The following is an 11,626-nucleotide window of genomic DNA, read 5'->3' on the forward strand; positions in this document are numbered from 1 at the left end:
AGATCCACCCTCACTCGTCCCCCACTCAACCCAGCATCACCTTAGCCGAAGCAGCATCCCTTTATACTCTCGATGCTCTCTCTATTCTTTCGTATTATATTTTTCCTTTTTTTTTCTTCTTTTTTTTTTCTTCATCTTTACGACACAGCATCCTAATGCACTCACCCCCTCGTTCATCCCTTTACTCTCCTACGTCAGAGACACGTCGCAACGTCCCAAGGTAAAGTCTCGCGGAGCTTCTGGAAAATAATTTATTTCGGATACAAGTGTTTCTTTTTTTTTCTCTTTTTTTTTAAGATAAATATCTGAACGCCACCCCTATTTTCATTCATTCACCCCCCTCCGCCTGGAACCCGCTAAATATCTCGTCGTATGTATATCTACGGCGTACGCGCACTTTGAGACTATATTTACTCCTGTGCTCGCAAATTTCATCCCTTATTTTGTTTCTTTCAAATAACGCATCGCAGACTCTTCCGCGAAATTGGTCCATTAGCCGGGGCAGAAGCCGAAGGGAAGTAAACTTTTGTGTTGTCCACGTATGTGCATATATATGTATATATATATATAGGGTGTTCCGAAACTACTTGACCCCGGTGGGTATGGCGGTGTTCGGGAGGCTTCGCTGATCACGAAAATGACCTTCCTTTTGTCCGGAAGGTCATAGTTTTTAAATGGGAGCAGGTCAAAGTTGACCAATCAGAGGGAGGCGTCAAGAGAAACGTAGGCACCTACGAACTCTGAGTTTTCTTCCCTCGCTTTTGTTTCTCGGTGGCTTCGGGCAGGATGACGTCAGTCGAAGACATGCCTATTGGAAACAAGAAACAAGCTACCGAGAAACAACAGCGAGGGAAGAAAACTCAGAGTTCGTAGGTGCCTACGTTTCTCTTGACGCCTCCCTCTGATTGGTCAACTTTGACCTGCTCCCATTTAAAAACTATGACCTTCCGGACAAAAGGAAGGTCATTTTCGTGATCAGTGGTGCCTCCCGAAGGTACCGAGACGTTGCTTCAAGTCAGGCAGACAGGACCGAGCAAAAACGGCCGGGGTTGTCAGGAGCTATGGTAGCCAGGGAGGCATATAAATCAATATTGTACAGGGTGTTCCGAAACTACCTGACCCGGTGGGTATGGCGGTGTTCGGTAAGCTTCACTGATCACGAAAATGACCTTCCTTTTGTCCGGAAGCTCTTAGTTTTTAAATGGGAGCAGGTCAAAGTTGACCAATCAGAGGGAGGCGTCAAGAGAAACGTAGGCACCTACGAACTCTGAGTTTTCTTCCCTCGCTGTTGTTTCTCGGTAGCTTGTTTCTTGTTTCCAATAGGCATGTCTTCGACTGACGTCATCCTGCCCGAAGCCACCGAGAAACAAAAGCGAGGGAAGAAAACTCAGAGTTCGTAGGTGCCTACGTTTCTCGTGACGCCTCGCTATGATTGGTCAACTTTGTCCTGCTCCCATTTAAAAACTATGACCTTCCGGACAAAAAGAAGGTCATTTTCGTGATCAGTGAAGCTTACCGAACACCGCCATACCCACCGGGTCAGGTAGTTTCGGAACACCCTGTATATACATATATAGTATGTTGCGCTTCACCGTACTATACGACATTCTCATCAACCCCTTTAGCCATTATCGATACAGTACTCTATATACTGCAGCCTACTGACTGGTAAAGACAGGGGAGAGACAAAGTGCTCTCGTTTCGATGACAGATTCCCTCTTTTTATTCTGTCCTGCAAAATGCATTGTTACAGCAAGTGATAGGAGAATTTTGTGTGCGTATATATATATATATATATAGACACACAGAGAGAATGATGGATATATATATATAGATATAGGAACCTTGTACGAGCTCTCCTTGTGTATCTGATATTATGGTGGGTGAGTGTCTACATAAAGGTACGCTCACACGAGTCATCAAAGCAAGAGCGGTATCGCTTTTGTACGATGTATGAAATTGCTTCGACGTATATAGGATGATGGGTGGATAAAGGTTGGCGGGATGGTTGGTACGTGTGATCCAATGGACCATGCGTGGTTATTAAAAATATTTAAGAAAAATTTGGAGTGCAATTTTTTTTTCTTCGATACTACTTGTTGGGTATTTTTTTTTTTGGAAATGAAAAATTAGTTTTTTTTTTGCGAACCGACGGCGCATATAGGGAAAACTGAGGTAATTCAATCGAAGGAGGTAAATTGGAAATTGAGTGTGGAGTCAATGTGTTCGTTGGGGTGGAAATGTTTAATTAAATAAATTGAAAAGTTTTCCTTTGGAGGGTACGAGATTTTTTTTTTAGATTTCTCAAATTTTTTCTAATTGTTACGTCAGCTTTCACTTTCTGACAGGGCGGCTGCCAGCAAATCGCTCGATGTTAATTAAATTTACGGGCTGAGCGTGAGGGGTGGCTTAAGATATATATTTTTTTTTATGTAGGATTGTCTGAGAATTTTGAAAAAAAATTTTTTTTTCAATTTCTCGTACATATATTTGTGCCGTGCATAAGGGGTGGTATGCTTGTAGAGGCAATGACGAAAAATTTTTTGTGTTAGTCAAATTAACCTCTTTTTGGATTTCAATTGTTCACTACATAAACATTAAATTCGCGTTTCATTTTGAATCGTTGTGAAACCACCTTGAGACTTCATAACCTACACCGTACACGGAACCTTGGGGATAATCATGCAAAAGAAGATAATGACGAATACACAAGGGCTCAGCACACAAGGGCACAAGAGGCACGAGGATGGGTTAACAGGGTTTAAGGGTTGAAAAAGAAAATGGATCAAAAGAAAAATTGAAAAGTTAAAAAAAATTCTTAATATTCATGCCACTTCGTTTAGCGGCCACCTTACTCGACATTGTTGCCGATATTCAAGCAGCAGCGGCGGGCGGATAGAGCCCGGGCATTTCGCGACGGGTATTTAGGTTTTATAGTTCTCATGAATATTCAGCCACATTCTACGTTGCTGGCCGAGAATCAAATGGCGAGAATAAAAAGAGGCACGAGAATTAAAAGGCTCGCGCGCCATTTGCCGTAAGAACTTGGGGTGGAAAGAAAGCGTGAAAAAAAAAAATATATATATATATACTAAAATCGTACCAAGACGGAGCAGGGGTAAAATATAAAAAAAAAACTTTTTTTTTTTAACCACCCAAGGGTTTCGCGGTAAATCCCGAGACACGATATATACATATATACACCTACTATTCCAACTAACTCGAGCATTGACACAAAATCAAAAAAATTTTTTGTCACCCGCAACTTGCTAAAACAAATAAAATCAGTGGAGAAATATCGTCACGTTATTCTCGATTAAAAATTCGATTGCCAATCGAAAAAAAAAAAAAAAAAAATTGAAAAAAAAAACCCGTCGCGTTTCCGACAAAAAAATCACTCGGTATACGCACGTAAGCCGTAGTACCGATTACGAAGTGACGAGAGTGCGAAGAATTGAGTTTAAATTTGAATTTTTTCCCGCCATATAAAATACACCCGAAGCCGACGTTAATGCTCTTATCGATTTCACCTATATTGATTCCCTTTAAGGGTAACACGTGTTACAAAGTGTATTTCGTGATTTGCTTCGTCCTGTTCTTTCTCCTTCTCTCGTCTTTCCCCAATGCGCTATCTCTCTCGTGCACATACCCAATATCCCTATTACAGCCATATAAGCTAGATCAATGAGATGATTGTGAATCCCTGATATCTAATATCACGCCAATCGCTTCCTAGTTTGACATCAGATTCCATATATATATATATATATATATATATATATATATATATATACACACGCACAATAGTGAACAAATCTCAAGGCCGGTACATTCCAGTGCTGTCACCCTGTCGAAATAAATTTTTAAAAATTACGAAAAAAAAAAAAAAATTTCATCCCTCCACACTATCAGACTGACACGACGAGAAGATATAAAGGGTGAATAACGTATGAGGGATAAAGGTATACATATATAAGAAATATCTATGGGGGATGCTGAGAGTCCGAGAGGATCTTCGTAGACAGATTGAAAATGCCTGAGGGCCAAGAATACATTATAAAAATTCATGAGCCGTTCGATACAGGTATTTATCCGTCTGGACCACTGAGGATCAAAAGTTCCACAACGTGTACGTAGGATGCCTATACGTAACGCTATCTTCTGACAAGGGATGCTGCGAGGGATAGGATGCGTTTAAAGAGACAAATTGATATATATATATTTACAAAATTTATATGAAAATCTGAGTGTCTCGTCCTTGTGTCATATTGCTTTAACATATACACACACGTGTAGCATGTGAGCACGCGCGTGTGGTATACGTTGGATATGCGTATCTATATGCCTCATGTACACAGAGTGCGTGCGTAATCGCGCAAAGTGCCTTAGCCGGGCCTGAACTATGTCTATATATGCATATATGTATACTACATATATATAGGTCCCGGGCTGCAAAATAATTCGTACGGCCCTGAGCCATGAAATTTATTAAACGTCTCGTTCAATCCATCATATACGTATATATATATATATATCGGTTTAAAACTGGCTTCTGTGGACTATCGAGTATCGATGTCCCGACGTAGCCGAAGCAACGCGTGGAATGTTTGCCGATATTTGCATGATCGGATAAACCAACCCCTCCGCTTCGAGGCACCTGAATATATTTGCTGGTTATATTGCAAAACTTCTCAACAATCCATTCCGCCCTGTAATCATTGTTACGCTGGCCCGACGTGATTGCTTTTTAAATATATTCTAAGATATCCCGTATACCTATAACATACAATAGAGTATAAGCGATATATTAAACGTGGGCGTGTATTATTAAATTTATTATTATTATACAATACAATTTTTAGTGATTGCGCCAGCACGTATTATGGCGCGTGTATGTATAGCCTTAAATTTGTATCTCACAGTGACGTCAGAGTGACCATTGTTATTATGTGGCAAGGGTGCACGCGCCATTCCTGTGCCAATTGGACGTTCGAGTTCTTCCTCGTATTTAATCACTCTTATCCGTTCGATTGTTATATTGCGGTATTACGCGGAATTACGTAATTTAATATATATATTTTTTGTTTTTGTGCCGTACCTACAGTCGGTTCCCGATAACTTGCTCGGCCAATGAAATATTTCACGTTTGACAACCACTGCTACGAACTGACGCTTCCTAATGATAATGGGGGAGTCACTCTACGGCCATTGCCAACCTCCTTGAAGCCTGTCTAACTTTTGCCGCTGTATCGCAATTCCATGGGTACCAACCTATTTACCGAAGCGCGACTGTCCGTAACTTCTCAGTTTGGTAAATCAATATGGAAACCGGAGCTCTCGGACGTTGTTTTAACGGACGAAGCTTATCAGTGAAATGGAAAATAATAATAATAACAACAAGAGTGTCAAATCAATCAAAAAAAAAAAAAAAAGTGAAAATAGAATATTTTGAACGAAGTAAAAAAAAATATTTTTTTTTATAAATTTTTTTTGCACAATTAAAAAAGGAAAATTTACGACTCGTTTGGAGATAATTGTAAGTGGGGTATATATATATATATATTTTTTATAACAACCCTCTACCCTTATCACGCCCTCCAGCATAGTTATTGTAGTCAGCACTGTGCTGGAATATCCCCCATATATCGCGTTTAGGGTAACTCCAGGGTATCATGGGGCCGTGACTGCCTGTTGCTCGAGTTCTCATGAGGTATAAGAACAACCGACATCCCTTTCTCCTCCAGTCGGTCGGGGGGGAGGCCACCTCCACACTCCCTTGGTTCATTTAACTCTTGTAGGTCGCCGGAAGGAAGGGACGGTCGATATTACTCGAATCTTAGGCTGCGTCCACGGATAGAGTTCCTTGCCCCGTGACGTGGTAGGTACGCCGGAAGTCAATTAGGTCCGAGCGGAAGTGCTGAGGGTAGGGGTGGAAAGAGAAAGTTAAAGGGGAAAAAAAGAAGAGAAGGGGGTTCGATGCTGAACGCGATATAGAGATTTGGCTGTTTCGTGGTTGTATATATACATATATATTATATATTAATATATAGGTGTGTTAATTTCGTCGCGTGCGTCCATCATAGGTTTGTCTTTGTTTTTGTTAGTGGGACACCGTGCGGCGAAGGACTCAGCCTGAAAGTGGGGTGAACGGCTCTCAAAGGGCGAGGGTTGATACCGTGCTAATGTTTACGAAGGCGAGGAGTGCTGGGGTTGTTCCATCTGTTTCATCTCTCCTGGGAATTTTCTGTTGCGGGACAATATGCTTGTGCTGTACCGTCTCCGTGTACTGTTTTCACGTGGTTTGAACCTGCCCTGGGACAGTCGGTGAAGACAGTAGCGTCGCGTCATTGTGGTATATGAAAAATCTGTAGAATCCAAGAGATCCGCGTACAGAGCACTCTAGCGAGGGAAATAGTATTTGATTCGTAAAATCTGTCGAGACAATGGTTCGGAATCCTTGTGGGTATTGCACCGGTGGGTATTTACGCGTATAAGGGTGAAAATATGATTGACCGTTATTGGACAGGTAAATATTTACGGTGGGATATTGCGTGTGCTCTGGTGTAATTTTTTGTCTCATAGGATTCTTTATACTTTATGGAAGTTCTGAAAAAAAAAATAAATATACGCGTCTCGAGGAGAGCCAATTGTTGGCGAGTAAACGTTCCTGTGATTTGTGGATTTTTACGGCTTGACGTTATATCGACCAATCAGGTACGCCGTTACGTGCTGGATACATATGCTCGGATGGTAATGAAAAAAAGTTAGTTGTTTTTACCGACTGGTTCGACGGTGCCTGAACGTGAGTACGAATCGGACGGTGGAAAGAAAGGCGGGAGAGTGATTGAGTTTGAAAGTGGAAATAAAAGAACGAGTGGAAAACATAGAGTTAATACAGATAGAGCAGATAAGCCAGCTCTCAACGCGGCAGCGGCGAAGAAAGAGATAGATGCAAATCAGGGTGCAAAGACGAATAGCTAAAGGGATTCAGCTATCTCTTTCTTTCTCATTATGAGCGAACGGACACTTCCACTTGCAGAGCAGCCTATGGCTTGTCTGCTCTATCTGTATTAACTCTATGGTGGAAAACCGAGAGACGGTTGGATAAAAACAAATGGGAGTCAATCGGTGGAAGCAAAGGCGAATAGAAGTAAATTAAAGAAACGAGCGAGGGGGTGGTATTACCGTAAGGTAAATCTATTCTTGATTGACAGGTAATACATTTTTTTTTGTTAATGAGAAAATTACACTTTAGTTTCTTTACTTCTGCGATCCGCCATTTTTTATTATTTCTTCTTCTGATCTTTTGACTAATTTAAACGCGCAAGGTCCTCTTGCCGATATCGTCACTCGAAAAGAAAGTGAAAAAAAAAACCAACCTTCAAATTCACCCTCGGTATTTCGGTCTACTCGTTTAACCTGCAAATTGTTGAACAAGAGAATCGAATTATTTTCTCGAACGCGTCGCGTTCCGAAAACGAATATCGGACGCGTCACTCTCGTGCTATTTTGCCAGTGCCGACGCACTGACGATGCACTTAGGGTGCACCGATGCGTGGCCCATATCATCGACGATGTACGGGGTGTCCAGTTAATTTCTAGATTGACGTATCACGATGGCCTCTTCGCTTCTTGCAACCGACCGCCATTAGGGTGCTTTTCAGCCTGCGCAATTTACCACCTGCTTCCCTCTCTGTAAGGGCTGTTCTGGTACGTAACATGAGGCAGGGTATAACCATCCTGACCCCTCACCCCTCCCTCACTCACCAAACCCCACCGTGCACGCTAACTCAATAACCGCTTAATGGCGGCTGTAATCAGATTGCAAATATTTTCAACACAACTTCGCACGCTGCTCGCCCGTTAACCCGCACTGCGCATGCGCGGAATCCATACGCCTGGATACCGTTTATTATGTACTTACTCGCATACCTGAATTACCCACAATAAACCGATACTCCTCGTACGAAGAACTAACGTACTTCTTTCGTATCGAACGAGTTGGTCGTACAAGACGGATAGCTCGGACAACCAGATCCCTCATTGGTTAGATTTAATTAACACGAAAAAGGCCTCCGTCGGACCAATCACGTGATAGCCGATTCCGACCAATCAGAGTTTACCGAGTTAACCGTCGTATACACGACTAGTTCGTTCGACGTGGAAACGCACGTAAGGTATTCCGCTCGAAGTATCGAAACATATCGAAAATAAATATCGAGTTATCGCGCCTGAACGTTTCGATAATCGATTTAAGAAAATTCGACAGCCATTCGATTCTCGAATGGCGACGTATGACAGTTACAGAATTCATTCGGTTACTCAATCTTTTAATATATAGATATAAAGAGAAGGCTAAAGAATTGTCAATTTTTATTTTCCTCTACTTAACCTACACGCATATTTCGTTCAATCGACCAATCGTGACTCTACAATACTTAATATCGAAATCATGAGTTTTTCGACCCCCCCTCACTCCTCCAACACTTCAGATGCCACGTATCAATTAAATTGCTCTCTTTATCGTGACGTCGCGATTATGACGATACAATATGATCGATTGACGAATAGTCCAGCGACACCCCACAGCTCTGGATTTACACCGAGTTTTAATTCGTACACCAGGTATGTACAGCAGTCACTGCCTCGGGTAAACATTTCCTGAAGTCAAGACTCACTCGTCTTTTACGTGTAAACAAGTACGTGCGCGCGCATGAATTTTCTTTCTCTCTTTTTTTTTTCAACCACCCCGTACCTAGCCCACCCCATTCCTTCGCTCGTAATGGGCCAAAGGGACGAACAGACAGGCTGTTGGTGTCGTCTCTTGCGATAACGCGAAACGAGGTTAAACGTAAAGTAGAACTTCGTGAGTCAGCCCCTCTCCATCGCGCCCTGTCGCTGAAAGGAAGAGAGAGATGCTTCATTCATTTTACACAAGGGATGAAATTTTCGTTGAAACATCCCCTGCGTAAATGGTCGCGGTCCTCCGGTCTTTTTGTGCACATTCAACCCTTTGTATGTAGATACACGTGTGCGTCATATAATTTTCCTTTCATTTCTGCGAAATCGCCCCCTATCCCATCGCCCCTCTTCGCATTTCACTGTTTTTGAAGACAACTTCGCGCACAGAGGGTTTAACTTCAGCTTTAATAAAAACTAATCCCACTAGTCCGACCTCCCTAGTTCTGACCATTTTATTTCAGCCCCTTCGTCCCCTATCCTCGTATCACCATCACATGCACCCTGCACGTGCCTTTATCTCTTCACAATTTTCATTCCGGCGAGCGCAAAGCTGTCAGGTTTTTATTTTTTATTTTTTAGTAAACCAACCCTGCCAGCCAACCCTCTGAAACACATTCGCCACCGCCGAAACCCCTCCACGACCGGTTAGTCGGGTTGCCCTGCGGTCTATTAATAACTAACTTTGTTCCGTGAGTGAATGAGAGAGAGTGAGAGAGAGAGAGAATAGCCTGTTAAAAGGGCGAAAGAAAAAGAGAGAAAAAAAGGATTGACGTGAAATTTTGTAAACAAACGAAAGGGTAGCAAGAAGAGGATTTTAGTTAAGGGATGAATATGAATTGGTGGGATGCCCGAATATTTTCAGGCTTTCTTCCTTAAATTATATTTAAAAAGAAAAAAAGAGTCTTCGGTATCGTCTACGTCAACGAAACAGCCCTCCTTCCCTCCCATCCCCACCCACCACCATTTATTCCATGTCCAAGTCATCAAAGCCAAACTGAATTTTCTTCGACAAAATTACGACTCGGCGTCCTCGATATCACGTGCTTTGTAAATTTAATTTGAACCTTTTAATGGATACCCTCCCCCCAGCCCCCCGTTTTTTTATTCGCCGCCTATGAATCATTATAAAGTAATTGGGCTGCTAGCTGAAAATGTGAATTCACATTACGTATCTTTTTACCTTTTTATACTTGTGACGTGTAATATATATACACACAGATATTTTATTCATACGCTATATTTCTATACATGTACGCAGTAGAGAGTTTCGGGACTGCAACAATAAATTCTGATTATTCCATATACGGTCGTATGGCGAATGTCGTTGGAACTCTAGAAAAACATTTTTAGCATTGTCCATTTAAGAAACGTAAGAAACCAATGTAACGGGGGAACCCCCGTGGGAGCTACCCGAGCGCCATCTACAAGAAATTCATTAAGGCAACGTTTTCCATTAACTGGAAGGTACTGCGATGTTTATTTTCTTTTGTTTCGTTTTTTCACCTTTAGTCACGTTCTCTCTCTCTCTCTCTTTTTCTCTTTCTCATTGCTCGTAGCTCGTGGGTCGCTGCCACGAGCTACGGGGCTGCGACATTGTCACTCATTCGGAGACTGTGCTCTTTGTCGAGTCGAACAAAAGCCAGGTTTGCCACTACCAGTATTTCTGGTATACAACGTCGTACAAAAAAAAGAACTTCCATTTTACGTACACGAACCTGTCGCTGCTTTTTTAATTAAATATCGACAGCTTCGTTTGTACATCGAAAGCCATAAAGTTTCAATGGATTCGAAATATATAAGACCGAATTTCAAAGAAATCTAATGGATTTTTTTTTTTCATTCATTTTGCTCTTTGTTTGTTCTAGAATATTTGTCCGCGTCGACAAGGCAGAGATCTACCTTACCGACCGGCACGGACTTTCTCCCTTTTTTTTCCTATGTAGTAAAATTCTGTCGGAAAGTTCAGCCAACGTGGAAGATTCAGCGGACTCGAAAATTATATCTGGATATCGTAATGGGATGATGAGGAGATTTAAAAAAAAAATTACAGTTTTACAATCGAGTATGGCCGTTTGAAGTTTTCTAGACAGAAGAGAAACACTGGCCAAGGGCCAGGCCGCAGGGTAAGAAGAATTGAATTTGAAGAACCAGTCAGGCTGCAGGAGGCTTTGGTTCTGACTAAGGGTGGTCGCAAGGGTGGCTTATTTGTGGCTGGTTGATGGTTTGGGGTTTTAGGGGTGGAAGGACTCGAGAGGTAGAGTTTTCGCGTACTCCTTTTGGAGAGGGCTTTGTTCGATGCGCGTCTTCATCAAAGGGGTAGCCATCGTCGAAGGGTCGCTAACATTGAAACAATGTGAGCATTGTTGTGTCTTTGCACAAAATGGTCACCGACCCTTGTGTCGATGAGATTGCCAGAGGGTTAAAATCGCGCTCTTGTCTGTCGGGGGCGTTTATCGGGTGTCTTCGGAAGGCGTACAACCCTTGGTATTTATTAGCGAGAGCATTGTTACTTAAGACGGACCTTCGGCAAGTGTTATATTAATTCAAATGACGTACCACCCTTATATATCGACCAATGCTCGTAAATAACTTAGGGGTAGTAATTGACGTATACATATATAAAATGGTTATCACAGGGGACGCTGAAAAAAATGGAAAAATTGCAAAATGTTAAATTTTCTCTACATACGCGCAGAGACAAATTTTAACTAAATATCGGTATATAAAATATATATATATACACATCCCCGCGTAAGCTTTTTCTAATTATTTTCAACGTACAGGTCGCTTAATTAATTGCCATTATTTAATTAACCAAGGGCTGTACTTGTGTACTCAACTTCATTTTGACTGTTCATTGAAACCCCATTGGGAGAGACTATCC

The 11,626-nt window shown here is 41.8% G+C and overlaps 1 protein-coding gene across 13 annotated transcripts in view; it reads left to right on the forward strand.

Annotated features, from left to right (window-relative positions):
• LOC107264305 overlaps positions 1–11,626 on the forward strand; it is a 52,308-nt gene that overhangs the window by 14,743 nt on the left and 25,939 nt on the right. The window contains exon 1 of one of the 13 annotated variants that reach the window (XM_015732422.2): positions 10,608–10,865. The exons of the other annotated variants lie outside the window; for them this stretch is intronic. The gene's annotated coding sequence lies outside the window, so the exon portion shown is untranslated. Of the gene's footprint in view, positions 1–10,607; positions 10,866–11,626 lie in introns of those variants that run through there. 13 annotated transcript variants of the gene reach the window in all.

The sequence above is a fragment of the Cephus cinctus genome, unplaced genomic scaffold, assembly GCF_000341935.2.
Source record: "Cephus cinctus unplaced genomic scaffold, Ccin1 Ccin1_scaffold0168, whole genome shotgun sequence".
Classification (NCBI taxonomy): domain Eukaryota; kingdom Metazoa; phylum Arthropoda; class Insecta; order Hymenoptera; family Cephidae; genus Cephus; species Cephus cinctus.